The sequence below is a fragment of the Papio anubis genome, chromosome 1 (assembly GCF_008728515.1).
Source record: "Papio anubis isolate 15944 chromosome 1, Panubis1.0, whole genome shotgun sequence".
NCBI classification, from domain to species: Eukaryota; Metazoa; Chordata; class Mammalia; order Primates; family Cercopithecidae; genus Papio; species Papio anubis.
The window spans coordinates 157,086,469-157,104,462 of NC_044976.1; positions in this window are offsets into that span (position 1 = coordinate 157,086,469).

Sequence of the window (17,994 nt, forward strand, 5' to 3'; positions counted from 1 at the left end):
GAGGCTACCAGGACTGTCACCTCAGTTAAATAATTTCCTCTAGAACTTTGCCAGGATGGACGCTAAATGCACCTTTGTACTTTCTAAGTCTATCCTTTCCCCTGTTTTTGAAAATTGAAGCCACATTTGCCCTTTTGCAGGCTTCTGACTCCTCTCCGTTTCCCCATGATTTTTCAAAGTACTTATCCTAAGTAGTTCATGTAGATCAAGCCTCCGCCACCACATTTGTAAGCTCTATCAGTGTCCTGCAGTGAGAATGACACTCACTTAAGGTGGTGAGGAATGATCTTGATTGGCCTCCAACTCCATCTTAATTGTGTTTGTTGTTAAAGCACATCATTCCAAGGGAGACAGCAGTGACACACGCAAGTCATTATCCTGCTCTTCCATCAGCATCAACAACACTTTGACAGGTCCAGGCATGACGTCGCCTTCCTGCTTGATGATTTTACCCAAAGAATTCTTGTGTGTTCTTCACAGCTTTCACAAGTGTCAGAGCAACCTGTCCTTTAACCCATCCAGTATATTCTTACCCATTTGCACTATTCTTTTGCAGTTACCCTTTGTTTAAGAACATCTCCAATATTTTGTAGAATGGCAATAATGCTAATATTGATGAAGCACTTACTACATGCAAGCCACTGTAGTAGGAATTTCACAGGTGCCATTTCATTTCATTCACAGCTACCTTATCAAGTGGGTACAATTATCCCCATTTTACAGATTTAGATATTAGAGCTCAGAAAAGTTAAATGATTCATCCATCCAAGGTTGCACAGCTAGTAGGTAGCAGACCCAGAATTCAAATGCTGTCTGATTCCAAAGGCCCTGTTTTCACCACTCTACCCTACTGTATTCAAATTTACATGCTTTCGGCCAGGCACAATGGCTCACGTCTGTAATCCCAGCACTTTTGGACGCTGAGGCAGGCAGATCACCTGAGGTCAGGAGTTCGAGACCAACCTGGCCAACAAGACAAAATCTCGTCTCTACTAAAATACAAAAATTAGCTGGGCTTGGTGGCAGGCGCCTGTAGTCCCAGCTACATGGGAGACTGAGGTAGGAGAATCGCTTGAACCCAGGAAGCAGAGGTTGCAGTGAGCTGAGATTGAACCACTGCACTCCAGCCTGGTGACAGAGCAAGACTCTGTCTCAAAACTTAAAAAAAAAAAAAAAAAGTATGTACTTTCAAAGTATGTGAAAAGTTTTTGGAGAGCAAAAGGACTTCTAAGATCTGTGTGCACTGGAGAGCTCCCTGTGCAGCCACTTTTATTTTTAGAGGCTGCCCTCTTTTTTTTTTTTTTTTTTTAAACTCAGGATAATTTGCGACTTTATTGTCAGAACTTCAGTTTTAAAACCTCTTGAACCATATTCTCTTGAGAACCATAGCTGATGATTCCATTCTCTGAAGTTTTGAAGCATGCTTTGTAGAAGTCTGACTCTGTATTCTCACCTTTTCATTCCCTGGATCCTATCAACTCTAAAATTCTGTAGTGGCTTCCTCTGGAGGCTCTGATCACTCTCCTCAACAATGAGTTCTCTTTTGTTGGTCAGAATTAAGTCCAGAACAGCTTTTGCCCATGGGCTTCCTTTGCTTTTGAGCTTAGATGTCAGCAGGGCAAGTCAGGAACTCATCAGAGGCTTAACGCCGAGCTCAGCCCTGCACCAAACAAGCGCCTAGATGGCAGGAGTCGCCCCTCACTGCTTCCTAATCTACATGCCTGTTTTATAGCATTGATGAGAAAACGTGGTCTCCATGGTCTCCTTCTAGCCAAGTGGCCCGTGTCATTCTCATACACAATGCCCTCCCAAGCCATTCTCCTTTATCCTCATCCAAAGGCTGTTTCTGCCTCTTCTTGACCTTCCATGGCCCTGTTATAGACATGAATCAGTACCCCCACCCTCCACCTCCACCACATACTCCAAACCTTTGTGTTTCTCTCGGTTCCTTTATCCACAGCCCCCAGCCAAAGAACCCTCCACCTGATTGTAGAAATTTCCAGTCACCATAGTTCCCTTCTCCCACCTTCAGTGCCACTGCACACTTAAAGAGACCTGGTTTGTGTTGCTTCTGGATGTCTCAGAGCTCTGAAAGAGCCATTGTTTGAAAATGGCAATTTCCTTCATGACAGAACACTAGTAGGTTGGGAAAACGCTAAGGAGCTATTCCTTAACTTTTAGTTGCCTCCCTTATGAATCAAAAGGGCCAGGCTGCCAGCCTGCAAGGGAGGAAGAAAGACCCAGACTCAACCTGTGTGAAAAGGATCATGTGTGGTCTATTCTGGAGGACGGCTAAGCTCATTGATATTGACCTTCTCACTTGCTCTTAGTAATAGCTCAATAAGTTAGGCCCAACAGATACTATCATCCCCATTTTATAGATAAAGAGACTGAGACTTGAAATATTTAAATAACATACCAAGGTCACACGACTAACAAGGTTAGAGCTGGAGTTTGAACCCAGGTCCTCTCACTCCAAATTCTCATGCCCTGTTCAGTTACTGCGCTACCTTCTACATAAAGAACAAGGATGTGGATGGCATATACTCCTCTCAGGGGTGTGTAACACTCAACAGAAACAATCAGGGGCTAACTACAGAGGATAAAGAAGAGATGGTATCGCTTACACCAATGGGGATTATAGGAGCTGTGTGTGTGGCAGGCAGAAGCAAGAGCCCACAGGGTGGTCCCAGGATGCATGGGGGTGGCTCTGAGCTAGGCAGAGAAGCCACAGCTGAGTGTGTGCCTCACCATTCCAGAGCTCTAAGACCATTGATCGGTAAAATCCAAGCTCTCTCAGCTGAAGCCAGCCTCAAGGAGACATCTGGTTTAGGCCCCTACCTTCTAATGGCTCAAATACCATTATCTCCATTCATTTTACAGTGAGTGATGGAGGAAGAACTAGAACCCAGGTCTCCCGACTCAGGGAAGGGCTGAATTAAGGATCACTGGAAGACAGGTGGCCATTTTTCTCAGGGCCCTCCACTAGAGTCAGTGGGTCAAAGATGGACTTCCATGAATTGCTGACCAATTTTTCTATGTACATGTAGATGTAAAATTTCGGAGAGAGGGCACTTTAGATTTAATAAGATTGGGAAACAGGTCCAAAACCCAGAAAGGTCAAGAACTACTGCATTAAAGGGTGTAAGAATCATACAGCTGCAGGATTCGAGACTATAGCTGGGAGTTGCCAAGGGAAACAGAACCACCCACAACAATTTGAGGGTCTGCCAGGGAGGTTTAGATTGATGAACATTCACCATCTCTACACCTAAATGGGATCCAGATTTACGTATATAGACATTTCCTTTAAAATAAGGAAAATGAAGTGAATTCCCAGTGTTTTCATTTGCAAAACAAAGGCTCCTATGTCGGCTCTTAACCTTCAAGCTTTCAGCCCATCAACACCCCCAAGCTTTCTGGAATTTCACTGCAATCCCCCACATCATCCGTGAGTCTCTGACTCCTGAGAACCACGTTAGAGCTCACTCAGCCAGTCAACACCTGTCCCACCACCATGTGCCCAGTGAGGGCAGTGGATTCAGCCTAGTGCCCTGAGAAACCCAGTCTAAAGCTCTTCTCTTCTTTAATCTTGGGTGGATTAGAATCACCCATCCTGTTCCGTTTCTCCTTTATGCCCCTGCCCCAATTCCTCAACCTCTCTGACCCCACCATGCACACATGCAAATACATGGGCTGTGTTCACACGTGCACATACATGTGCTCGCACAAACACACACAACTTTATAGATGTCATGTGCAGCTCTGCTCCAGTCCCCCATTCTACACACACCATCTGCCAGAAGCTGTTTTCAGCACCTAATAAAACTGTTTTAGAGTGAATCCTGGGGTGGTCTACCCTTTGCTTCCCCAGGGCAAGAGCAACTGAGCTCCAGATGGAGCTAAATTTTGCTACCAAGTGAAGAGGAGGAGAAGGAGTCAACCAAGGGCTATCAAGAGACCCTAGTGACCTCCCCACAAGCAGTATGGTGTGTCTCAGCTTTGTACTTACTGTCCCTTACTGTAACACCCTTGGGCTAGTAACCAAACCTCCCCACCTCACCCACAGATGGCTACTACCTTACTCAATGGTTCTCAAACCTGAGCACACATCAGAAGCACCTGGAGGGTGGCGAAAACACAGATTGCTGGGCCTCATCTCAGAGTTTCCAATTCCCTAAGTCTGGAGTGGGGCTTGGAAATTTGCATTTCTAACACAAGTTCCCAAGCGATTGCTGGTTCAGCGACTACACCAAGAGCTGGTGACCTAACTCATGAACTTGTTGTGAAGATTAAATGAGAAAACATGTAAAGCACCTGGCACATAGTAAGGTAGTGGGTCTCAACCTTGGCTGTGCATTAGAATCACCTGGGGAGCTTTAAAAAATCCAGATGCTCAGCACTGCAGACCAATTAAATCCAGGTCTCTAGGGGTGAGATACGTACATTACCACTTTTTGAAAAGCTCCCAGGTGACTTACATATGCAGCCAAGGTTGAGAGTCACTGAATTAAGTACTCAATAAATTTATAATGCCCTTTATAAACTACCCAGCCACCCCCATCCTGAGAGCCTCCCTCTCCTCCTCCTTCCCCAGGGTCCCATCTCTCACTCTGGCTCCCATAGGAAGACCTGAGTGAAGCCTAACCTTGGCTTTGGCTTCTAGAGTGGATGCTGAGGACCACATGGAAGATGAGCTCTGGTTCATTCACTTAGTGACTCATCCACTCAGGCGCTCCTTCACTCAGTCATCATCAACCCAGCTGCCATTACGGCACCCACAAGGTGCTCGGGGGATGCAGGGATGAGTCAAATCCAGTGCTGTCCTCAGGAGTTGGTAACAAAGAACAAAAGATGCAGAGTAATAGACTCTCAGATTCCGAAGGGTCCTCCAGCCCCACCTCCCACCCACCACAGCAGTTGTCTTTACAACCTCCCCATCATCTCTTGCCAGCATCCATACTTTAAGTGACAGAAAGCACATCACTTCACAAGGCAGCCCATCCAGCTTAACAATGCTACTTGTTGGAAAGTTCTTCCTTAGACAACTGAAACCCACTGCCCTGTTACCCCCACTCATTAGCTCTAAACTCTGGAAGCTCCTCATCCCAGGCTTGGCCTCCCACATGACTAGACTGCAGCTATCCAGATTCCTTCCGTGGTAAGGAGAAAATACAGCCTAAAAATCAAGGGTGCATTAATCCCATCAAAGTACAGAAGTCCCCTCTATGAAAATTAACTGCCACGCGTGGTAGCTCATGCCTGAAATCCCAGCACTTTGGGACAGCAAGGTGGATGGATCACCTGAGGTCAGAAGTTCAAGACTAGCCTGGTCAACATGGTGAAACCCTGTGTCTACTAAAAATACAAAAAGTAGCCAGGCATAGTGGTGGGCCCCTGTAATTCCAGCTACTCCGGCAGCTGAGGCCGGAGAATCGCGTGAACCCAGGAGGTGGAGGTTGCAGTAAGCCAAGATTGTGCCATTGCACTCCAGCCTGGGCAACAAGAGTGAAACCCTGTAAGAAAGAAAGAAGGAAAGAAGGAAAGAAGGAGAGAAAGAAAGAAAGAGAGAAAGAAAGAAAAAGAAAGAAAGAAAGAGAAAGAGAAAGAAAGAAAGAAAGAAAGAAAGAAAGAAAGAAAGAAAGAAAGAAAGAAAGAAAGAAAGAAAGAAAGAAAGAAAGAAAGAAAGAGAAAGAAAGAGAGGGAGAGGGAGGGAGGGAGGGAGGAAGGGAGGGGAGGGAAGGGAGGGAAGGGAGGGAAGGGAGAGAAGGGAGAGAAGGGAGAGAAGGGAGGAAGGAAGGAGAAAATTTACTTTCTGGCTCTCACAGCTTGTGCTGGGAAGCTAAAGTTAACATAACACAAAAATATTCACTAATGAACCAACCACAATTTACCCTTTACCCCTCACTAATAGATTCTTTTGGTTTAACTCCAGCCTCAGCCTGACCCAATCTATTGTGTCAAAGGTCTTTGTTGGTCTCTGCTAGTCGTGGGTGGCTACCACCACAAGCAAATACACGAACCAATTGCAAAGTGAAATTGCATATCCTGCCTCCCAAAATGCAGATTTTAATGAGGTTGATGAAATCAATGTTAGAGAAATTTTTACAACATCCACAAAGCCATTGAAAAGATAAGGAGCTAGGGGAGACCAACTAAACTGAAGAAGAGAAAACCAACAAGGATCATGACAACACAGTTACCTCCAAGTCAATGATCTGGGTATCAAAAATTGAGAGGCCTTTGGAAAATGAAGCATCGCAATGTTTTTGTAAAACAAGGACCCTCTTTAAGATCTTGCTGCATTGGCTGGGTGCAGTGGCTCACACCTGTAATCCCAGCACTTTGGGAGGCCGAGGCAGGCAGATCACAAGGTCAGGAGTTCGAGACCAGCCTGGCCAATATGGTGAAACTCCGTCTCTACTAAAAACACAAAACTTAGCCAGGCGTGGTGGTGGGCACCTGTAGTCTCAGCTACTCGGGAGGCTGAGGCAGGAGAATCACTTGAACCCAGGAGGCAGAGGTTGCAGTGAGCTGAGATTACACCACTGCACTCCAGCCTGGGCGAGAGAGTGAAACTCTGTCTTAAAAAAAAAAAAAAAAAAAAAGAAGATCCTGCTGCAAAAAATCGAGGAAGCAATGAAGAGTGTTTCCCTCCAGGAGTCTAACACTTGGTTAAGGAGTCCAGTATTACCAGGGAAAGAATTTCTATACTATGTCAAGTACAAGTCAGCGATGATCAAGAGTTAGATTAAGGGGAACGCAGATTAACAATTCAGAAGGGGAGGTCCAAGAAGACTAGAATGATTGGCGAAGGCTTTGCCAAGGAGGAGGGAATGGGCTTGTTTTTGAAGGAGGATGTAGATCCACCATCACCACCGCCACCTTCCTGTCGGCCTCCTATATGGATACCCACCATACTCCAGTCAAGAGAGGCCCAAAAATCTACATCTAACATGCCAGGCATATTGAGGAATTAAACTGTGATGTATATGGTCAAGATCTCAGGAACGTAGACAGGCAATGGACCAGGTCACATGGCAGAGGAGGCCAAGGGCTAGAGGCACCACTAGAGGTAGAGGAGGAGGGCACATCTGAGAAACCACTCGAGCCCCCGGGTGCCCTATGTCCAGCCCATCTGGGTGTGTGGCCAGCAGGCCTGTGCTGAGGGTTCCCCATAGGTCCAGCTGCTTCAGCCAGCAGGTGGATGGAGAAGTGCAAAGTCACATTTCACTCAGTGAAAAGGAAATCGGCAGCAATTAGCAACCTTTCCCTCCACGCTGACGTTCCCCTGTATGGGCAGGGAGGCTTCCCAGCTTTCATCCCGTACATCCTCTGCCTCCAGTGGGACCCCAGGGAGGCAAAACAGGTCGCAGGAATAGGAAGGCAGACCTTCATGGGTGTGGGACCCAAAGGAACATTGCGTTTCCCACCTCTCAGCCTCCCCACTATTTTTATACAGAAGAAATAGGCTAAGGTGAATGCCAAGGGGAAAGTAAGTTATAAATACATGCAGAGAGGAGAGAAGAAGTGGGGTATGTGTGTGGAGGAGGTGCAGGTAGGGAAAACGGCAGCTGTGATTCTTGGCCATTTTGGTTCCAGTTAAGCACCCAGGGTCTTCTTCTCCAGCTGCCTCTCTGGGTCCCCATCCATTCCCAGGCAGGAGAAAGAGTGCCTGGGAATCCAATGCTACTCAAATGAGGGGAGTCTGAGTCAGGGTTGACCTCTCACTTCCTATAGCCCCCAGGAAAGGAGAGCTGTCCATACCCCATCCCCACCCTTACCTTCACTTTGCTTTTTTTTGGTTAATTATTATTTTTTTTTTAAAGAAAGGGCAGTTTCTATGTTTCATTTTTGTGTATGTGTGTGGCTTGTGTGTGTGTGTTTTAGTTTTTTTTGTTGTTGTTGTTATTTGTTGTTGTTTGAAACAGAGTCTCACTCTCTTGCCCAGGCTAACTTCAACCTCTGCCTCCTGGGTTCAAGCGATTCTCCTGCCTCAGCCTCCCGAGTAGCAGGGACAACAGGCACACAACCACCATGCCTGGCTAATTTTTGTATTTTTAGTAGAGATGTGGTTTCGCTATGTTGGCCAGGCTAGCCTCGAAATCCTGACCTCAAGTAATCTGCCCACCTCAGCCTCCCAAAGTGCTGGGATTATGGGTGTGAGCCACCATGCCCAGCCTTGTTTGTGTTTTTTGAGACAGGGTCTCACACTGTCACCTAGGCTGGGGTGCAGTGGCACGACCATAGCTTACTATAGCCTCAACCTTCTGAGCTCCAGCAATCCTCCCACCCCAGCCTCCTGAGTAGCTGGGACCACAGGCAAGCACCACCGTGCTTGGCTAATTTTTGTATTTTTTGTACAGATGGGTTTTCACCCAGGCTGCTCTCAAACTCCTAGGCTCAAGCGATCCCTTGGCCTCCCAAAGTGCTGGGACGGCAGACGTGAGCCATTGCGCCCAGCCCTGCTTTGCTTTTTTTTAAAAATGTAAGTCATCTAATTTCTTTCTTTTTATTTTTAATGGTGGTAAAAAGCACAAAACAAAATTTATCATCTTAACCATTTATAAGTGTTCGATAGTACTAAGTATGTTCATATTATTGTAAACCAATAGCCTGAATTCTTCATTTTGCAAAACTGCACTCTGTATCCATTAAACCACCACTCCCCATCTCCCCAAGCCCCAGCCTCCGCCAACCGCTGTTCTACTTTCTGTCTCTATGAATCTGACTGCTTTAGATACTTCATGTAAGTGGAATCATACAGTATTTGTCTTTTATTTCACTTAGCATAATGTCCTCAAGGTTCACCTATGTTGTAGAACATGTCAGACTTTCCTTCCTTTTTAAGGCTGAGTAATATTCCCTGGCGTGTATGTACCACGTTTTGTTTATCCATTCATCTGCTGATGGGTATCTGAGTTGCTTCCACCTCTTGTCTACTGTGAATAAGGTTCCTATCAACATGGATATGCAAATATCTCTCTTCAAGACTCTGTTTTCCATTTGTTTGGATAGATACCCAGAAGCAGGATTACTGGATCATATGGTAATTCTATGTTTCATTGTTTGCCACCGTGGCTGCATCATCTTACATTCCCACCAGCAGTGAACAAGGGCTCCATTTCTCCACGCTGCTTTGCGTTTGAGTCTTTGAGAACTAGGGGCTGCCTCAGCACCTCTGGCCTTGAAAAGAGAGCCCAAGACCTCAGGCGGGTTTGGCCCACAATCTCAGCCCTTTTCTGCCTTCTCTCCAGAACCCCCCATTTTCATTTCTGGAGAAATCTCATGGCCATTATCCAGTCCCTGAGGAGTCATGACCTCCAGCAACCCTGAGAGGAACAAAGAAAACCAGGGCTTCCAAGGCAACGAGTAAAATAAATATCTAAGAGCAGCGGTCTCAGACAGCAGCTCCCACAGCAGCGAGACAGATTTGGGATGAGGAAGCAGTGGGTCACCACCTCCTCCTGAGTTGGCTGCATGGTCCACAGCAAGGGCAAAGAGATGAAAGGAGAGGCTGGAGTTGGGGGAACAGGTGTGGAAGTGCAGGAACAGGTGTGGAGGTGCAATGCCGCTGCCACCTCTCCCCCATCCACCGTGACATCCTCCAACCCAGCCTCTCTGCTTTGTGGTGGAGAGTTAGCAGCCAATAGTCTCATTCTAAAATCCAAATCTGGTGCTACCATGTCCTGGCTTTAAGCATTTCTGAGGCTCCTTACTGTCCTCAGACTAAAGTCCAAATGCCTTGCACAATTACAGCCCTGCATGACCTGGCCTCAGTATTTCATGCTGGCTCTCTCTGTCACTCTGAGATCCAGCCACATTAAATGTGTTTCAGTTGCTAGAACAAACCACACTCGCTATCTCCTTTGGGCCTTCATACACAGTGTTCTCTTAGCTTAGAGTATTCTCCACACCACCCTCTTTCCTCTCCTTTTCATCTGGTTAGTTCTACTCATCCTTTAGGTTTCAGCCTAGATGGCACTTCCTCCAGGAAGCCTTCCATGATGTCCTCCAATTCTGAGTCAGGACCCCCTCTCAGTACAGCCACAGGACTTATTATATTGGGGATGTAGTCTGCTGACTTGGCTGTGTTCTTAGAATACTCGGTTCCATGAGGAGAGCAGAGTCTTGTCCACTTTTTCCCCTAGCACCCAGAACACGGCCTGGTTCAATGTAGGTGTCTATTAAAAGCTTTTTGAAGAGTGTGTGAATGAATGAATACATGAAGGACTGAACCATGAGGATGATAAGAGCTGGGTGTGGTGGATGGGCATCAGACTCTCACCTCCCCTCCCACTCACACAACCACAGAGGGCTCTAACCTGCCACCATGAAGTTAAAACTTAGCCAGACCTTTTGATTTCTTTCTTGGCTTTTGGTGCCTCCTGAAAATTATGGATAATGAGGGTAGGCCAAAAAAGGGGCGGAGACCACACAAATGAAACACAAACTCTTGAGTTTCTTTGGAAAGCTACTCCAAAGCTCCGGGTCATTGGGCATATTTAAATTTATCTGGCCTTCCCCTGCCGCACAGCACTTAGTAATGAAGAATTCATGGTTTCTTCAAGCCCCTCCCTGACTTTCCAGCTTCTGACCAAAGATCATATTCTGCCCCTCCAGCCCTCACCACCTCCCACCACCCCACCCACACCTCCTCTTCCTCTTGCTAAGAGATGGCTGTGATCTATGGATGCCTCCCTGGGAGCCGGCCTGGCCCCGAGGCCCAAGGAGCCAGGTGTGACAGTGATGTATGGATCTGGGCTGGACTCTAATTGGCCATTCCCTGTGGAGCATGGAGACTTAGCAAGACAAAAATCTCCCCTATAGCATCCTGCATCTTTTCCTATGGCTGATAAACAGCAAGTCCCTGAACTGGGAACATACAGAAGGGAAGAGCAATGATTCAGGGGAGAGGAGGGGAGGAAAGGCTCCATCCAGAAGTGCTCGTGCTCACCCCAGGGCACCAGAGCTTCACGTTCTAGGGACACAAAGGATTAGAAAATTTTATGTAAGTACTATTGTCATGTCATTTTAACTAAAGACAGCGTGCAGACACCCAAAGAACTTCCACATCTATTAGCCCTTTCACTCCCATGCTGTCCCGGGGAGGATGGGAGGGGTGGGCAGGGGTCTCCGTACAACTAGAGCTACTATTATGGGTTATTATTATCATTGCCCCTGTTAGTGCATCGTTTATTACACGTTATCTTCAATCCTCCCAACAATCCCAGGAGCTAGGGAGCTGTTTGTGTCATCTAAAGCAGTACACAAAGTTAAGTTTTTAACCAGAAGAGTAAGTATAATTCCGAATTCATTATTCACGAATAATTCATGGTCTTGTTTTATTTTGCTTTGTGTTTGTTTGTTTGTTTGTTTGTTTGTTTTTTAATGGACTTTATTTTTTAGAGCAGTTTTAGGCTCAGGGCGAAATGGAACAGATGGTACAGAGAGTTCCCACACAGCCCTGCCCTCGTGCTCACAGCCTCCCCCGTGCCCCACCAGAGTGATCCATTTGTTACAGTCGATGACCTACATGGGCACATCGTTGTCACTCGGAGTCTATAGTTCACATTAGGGCTGCTCTTGATGTTATACATTCTGTGGGTTTGGATAAATGTATAATGACATGTATCCACCATTAATTACAGTATCCTACAGAGTACTTTCACTGCCCAAAACATCTTCTGTGCTGCGGTCAAGGGGTTTAACCTCACATTTAGACAAAGAAACAGAGGTCTGGAAAGTTTATGTAACTTACCCAATGCCAGGTCCAGGATTCAAACCAGAGTCTCGTATTCCCGAGCCCAGGCCCTTTCTCCCCTCTAGCACCAACCTCTCCCGTGGCAAGTGGGTGAAATGTGGACCCTCGTTACCCAGCTAGCCAGGGACAATGCTGGAATGGAAGCCCAAGATGCTTTCCACAGTCCCAGATATCTGCTGGATCCCTCCTTGCCCTGGTGGCCAACCTCAGGCATTACCCATGACCCGGGGATAGACTGGGATCGTTGGATCAGAGATCCCAGAACATAAAACAGACCTTTCAGTTCAGAGAGAAAACCTTGCCACCCAGTGTCCTTTCAGGCTAGAGCCAGGCTGGGAAATTCAAGTCCATCCTTCTCTTGACTCCCAGGCCCTGCAGTCCCACCATGGCAGAGCATAGCAAGTCCTTTCTGTGCCATCGAGAAGAAGGGCGCCAGATGGTTACAAATTTCATAGGAATCATGTATGTCAAGGTTCTCTGATGCCAAAGGGCCTAGACTAGAGGTGGCCAGGTGGCCTGGCCAGGGCCGGAGTCTGGCCAGATTTGTTTAGCGTCAAAGGTACTCCCAGCCCACTCCCCACCCTAAAAAAAAAATGCAGGTATGCACATATGCATGCTCTTAATTACTCCTGACCTGGCACCAGCCTCATCGTGGTGTCCTTTTCTAAGGGACCCTGTCTCCCACAATAGTCGTTAAAACTGACAACTCTGGATGCAAGCTGTGGCGACAAAAGGTAAACTCCCAGCCCGCCATCCGCTGGCAAACTGGCATGTCAGTGCTAAGACTCTCATCACCACCGCTGTAGTCATCCTCGTCCCTACAGCCCCCACATTTGGAAGGCCATTCACAGAGCCTTTCTCCATCCACACCACAATCCCATGAGGTGAGCAGAGCAGTATTTGTCTCTGCAGTTGGCAGGTGGGAAACACGAGGCTCAGAGAGGTTAGGTGATCCACCCACAGTCACACAGCTAAGACTGGAATCTCAGCCTCTTTCTACTATCACACATAAAATTGCTTTGCTGTTGACAAAGCAGCAAGCATTTCTCCAGTTACAGGCAAAACACCAGGCTGCAGAGCTATGATGCTTCGGGAGCGCAAATGCCTGTGATAAGAAAGAACACAGAACTTCCCTTCCCTCCTCCAGGCGGGGAGGCCCAGCGGGAGTCTCTGAAGGTCTCTGAGGACTGCAGCTCTTCAGACTCCCTCTCGCAATGGCCACTCTGGGTCCCTCAGAAGAGAGGGACTTGACAGAGCAAGGTGGCGGATGAGGAAGAGCAAAGCCCCACCCATACTTCCTCCACGCCCCTGTCCCCTCATCCCCCCGAATACACTTTGGCTCCCCTTCCCTTCCCTATTTTGGGACTTAGGAAAGTCAGATACAGTATCCAAGACCTCTCGCCCTCCTTCTTCCTATCTGTCAGGAGCCATGTTAAATCATAATTAGAGGAAATCCGAGGCCATTTCCATGGGAGGAGAGCAGTAACCCCCAGCGCACACGCACAGGCTTGGGGGGACAAGCCCAGGCAGCGCGGAGGCCTGGGGCTCAGGCAAGTCCTCACAGGCGTGCTGCAAGCTGCCAGAGCCGGCCTTTTGGACCTGCTGGGCGTCCAGGTAGGTGCAGCCTCCTTATTTATCTCTTTGCACTGGGGCTCAGAAGACTGGGGGAAGATCCGGGAGCCATCTCATGAGCAGAGTTCAATTCAGTCTGCAAAATGGTTTTCCCAGTGAAATGAAATCAGTCATACCCAAAGTGAGAACAGAAAGGCCCAGATAGGTGAGGCTAAGACAGGTGCTCCACAGCTGTTCTAGGAACTGACCCTGCTCTATCACACACACACACGCATGCACAGACATGCCAGTACATGCACACACACACGTGTACATGCCCTCCAGACTGCAGCTCCCCTCTAGAAGAAAACCATTGTCAAGCATCACCCCGCGAGCCAGGAGCAGCCCCCGACTCGTGCACTAACCCCCTCACCTCCCTCACTGCCCCAGCACTTAGACTCGGAGACCACAGTCACACATGACTCCGGCGAGACCCAGGGGAGCCTGCGGTTCTTGCCCTCTCATATTATTTCCTGCTCTGAGCTAAGCTCCAGTCATTCAGCCAAGCAGTGGAATAACTCCTCTTGCCAAAAAAGCTAATGCGAGGTGAAATGGTATTAATAACAGCGCAGTGTCTAGACAGGAGGTAATGGTCCTAAAATGCTCTGTACTGGTCCGCCTGCACCTTGCACAGCCTGAGAGCCATATACTAAGGACATTGGTAAACTCGAGCTCCTTCAGCAAGGGTCCCCAGCATACAGGTCTAGACGAGATTCTTCCATCCTTGATGGCCCGTGAGAGCCATCCTTAGACAGTGTAGGATGATCACATGGAATGGGGAGGGGCATCGTTCTCAGAAGTTTGAAAGGAGACATTTAGAACAGTGCGTATGAGTTACAGGGAGCTCTGTTTCGACTCAAGGGAAGAAATTTTTCTAACAGCCAAAGCTGGCTAACGATAACACAGGGTGTCTTGTGAGGTGGTGAGAGCTCTGTCGCAGTATTTATTAAAGCAGTACAGCACAGTGCTTAAGAGCTTAAGCTATAGAGTCAGATACACCTGGCTTCAATTCCTGGTTCTGTCATTTACTAATTGTGTGACTTTGAAGAAGTTACTGGAAACTCAGTTTCTTCGTTGGCACATAAGCGTAATAATACCTCCTCGGGTTTGGAGGTTTATATGAGATTAAAGCATATAAGCTGGAGTGCCTCATACTAACCATTACTACAAATAAAAAGCAGAAGCTAGATAGCTACCAGTCAGGGATACCAACAAAGAGACTCCCACAGTGGTTGGGGAGGAACTAGATAATCTCTGCAATCCCAACTGACTCAAAGGATATATACATTCATTCTTTCCTTTTTTTTCTTTTCCTCATCCAACAAATGAAACTACCCTGTGACAGAAAGTATACTAGACCCTGAATAGACAAAGGGTCAGAGACTGCCTCACTACCTCACTCATTCCTTGCCTTAAAGCCATCCCCAGGCAAGGGTGCAGTGGCCTATGCTATAATTCCAGCACTTTGGGAGGCCAAGGCAGGTGGATCACCTGAGGTCAGGAGTTCAAGACCAGCCTGGCCAACGTGGTGAAACCCTGTCTCTACTAAAAATACAAAAAAGTAGCTGGGGCGTGGTGGTAGGTGCCTGTAATCCCAGCTACTTGGGAGGCTGAGGCAGGAGAATCGCTTGAACCTGGGAGGCAGAGGTTGCAGTGAGCAGAGGTCGTGCCATTACATACCAGCCTGAGCAACAAGAGCAAAACTCCGTCTCCAAAAAAAAAAAGAACCGTCCCCAGCTGATCAGAAAGTTGAGATGTTGGCATGCACACATGCACGCACACACACTGCCACGCTGCCATGCCCTCATCAGCATGACAAACACTGAGCCCCGCGCAAAGCATGAATGTATCAAGACTTGGCTATTCCTTTCTTCCTGTAGCTGGCTCTGGATCACGTACCACTTCACAGGCTGTCTCTGGACCCTTTTGATGATGTGCCCATTGCAGCAAGGTCTATCTGCCACAGCCTGGTGTACCAGATATCTATTCCTTGGGCAGGAAAAAAAAGGCAACAAAAAATGGTCTGCAGACTGGCCCCATCATTACAAAAGTGACTGGTTGGCAGAGATCATCATTCCACAGGGAGTGTATGTTTCAGAAGGACAAAGCATAACTCTTCCATGGGTGGGATCTGAAGCAACCAACCTGGCCTGAAGCAGCAGGCTGGTCCCCCCACGTTATGGCACCAAGTCAGGAGCTCAGGGCTGGTTTCTGCTGTAGAATGTTGGGCATTCAACAATGGCTGTAACCAGGTTAGTCTTGGTGAGTCCATGTGGCTAAGCCTATACCAAGCCCTCCACTGAGCCATCAGGGCCACTCTGTCCATAAGCCCACTGAGCAAACCCTGGGTCACTGCAGGAAGAGACTAATCAGCATCCTCAAAGTCGACCCCCTTGTCTACCTGTCTACCGTACTACCAATAGGAGGTTCATAGATGTCCATGTGAAACAAAAATATTCTCATATTCTTTGGCCATTCTGGGAGGCCCATCCACATCTCTTTTTTTCTAAACTTCCTTGTCACCAATCCTTGAATCTTACCCCTTCCACATTTTTTATCATCTGGCCAAACCATTAGCAAAGCACGTACCTTAGTAAGAGCCTTACCTCAGGTGATCTCTCCTTCCAAGTAAAGTAGTCGACAAACAGTACTGCTCAAAGCGTGGCCCACTAGAAGGATTTCTGGTCTCTACTTAGAGGCTCTTCTGAATGGAGCTAGAAGGCTAGAGCAGTTTACTTTGAGTGAGGACCAACGTATCATGAAGAGTTTTGCAAAGTAGTCGTGGGTGTTTTCCTCCTCAGTCAACTCTGTGTGCCGCCATAGGTGCAGATTGAGGGAGAGGCAGCAGAGCAGCAGAAGTAGGCACACTGGAGCTTAAGGGAGTGGCTCACCCCATTTACACCAGCCATTGGTACCTGCTTGGCCGAGTCCCACTCATATCACTGCGCGCCCGATTCACCGGGTGTGATTGGACATGCACCTGGCAATTTAAGCATGGTTCATCGCGATGTCGGTAACCCGGGTTGTATGCTCAGCGGGCGTAATGGAATTAGGGTTTTCGTTGTCAGGGCCGTAAAAAGGCTAAACTATTTGGTACGAGAGAGCCGACACGAGAAGAGTATAGTCGGACGTCGATCAGGATCGGATCGATTCAGGATGCCAGTTGCAGATGACCGCTGGACGCCCGAAGAAAAAAGAAAAGAAAAAAGAAAAAGAAAAAGAAAAAGAAAAGGAAGGGGTGAATCTGGATGATGGGGCATGCCTCATGAGTCCTAATGGCACTTTGGGAGGCCAGTAGGGTGAATCCACAAGATCAGGAGTTCGAGACCAGCCAGCCAATATGGTGGGCTCTGTCTCTAAAATATTTTTTTAAGAGTAGCTGGGCATGGTGGCATGCCACACCTGTAGTCAGCTACTCAGGAGGCTGAGGCAGGAGGAATTGCTTGAACCCAGGGTCAGAGGTTGCAGCTGTGCCACTGCACTCCAGCCTGGGTGACAGAGCAAGACTCCATCTCAAAATAAAAAGAAAAAGAAACAAACAAAGCCTCAGGATCTCCACTGGGATTCTCCTATTGGGTTTGCCCCAGGTTCCATACAGCATCTGAAAATTGGTCTACCAAATCCAAAGAGACTGGCCTTCCACCAAAATGGAGTAAGAGAGACGGGATTTACCCTCCCACCTAAAACAACCAAAAACCGACAAAATCTATGAAACAACCATTTATAAGACACAGTGCACCAGATAATGAAAGGCAATAATCCCTGAGAGATGGGAAAGAAACAAGGTCACTCCTGTGATTGCCCCAGCTTACTGTCTTAAAGGAGTTTCCAGGCCCCCTTCCAGGTAGGCAGGAGGGGCCCAAGTGGGGCCTGATGGATTCCCTGAGTGGAGGAGACAATGCTGAGATTCTAGCTACAAGGCAGCTAGAATTCACAGGAAAGAAAACTGGAGGGAAAGCACTGCACAGTGAGAGAATGCTGGAGATCTAAAGAGACCCCCCCACCTTACGTATTCAGCTGAGTACCAATCAGCACATGTAGGTCAGGAATCTATGTGAAGCTGGGGAAAGAATCATCTGGAAGGATGAAAGTTTGCCAGGCGTGGTGGCTTACACCTGTAATTCCAGCACTTTGGGAGAGCGAGGAGGGCAGATCAACTGAGGCCAGGAGTTTGAGACCAGCCTAGCCAACATGGTGAAACCCTATCTCTAATAAAATTACAAAAATAAGCTGAACTACACCTGTAGTCCCAACTACTTGGGAGGCTGAGGTAGGAGAATCCCTTGAGCTCAGGAGGCAGAGGTTGCAGTGAGCCGAGATCTCACCAGTGCACTCCAGCCTAGGTGACAGAGTAAGACTCCATCTCAAAAAAAAGAAAGAAGAAAAAAAAGGATGAAAGTTTAGCTGGGCACAGTGGCACATGCTTGTAGTCCTAGCCACTTGGGAGGCTGAGGTGGGAGGAGGCTGAAGCCCAGGAGGTCAAAGCTACAGTGATGATTGCACCACTGCACTCGCACCTGGGCAACAGAGCCAGACCCCGTCTCAAAAAAAAAAAAAAAGAATGAAAGGGAACAGTGCTCAACACTCACACAAGCTGGGAATGGCGCCTGTTCCTACAG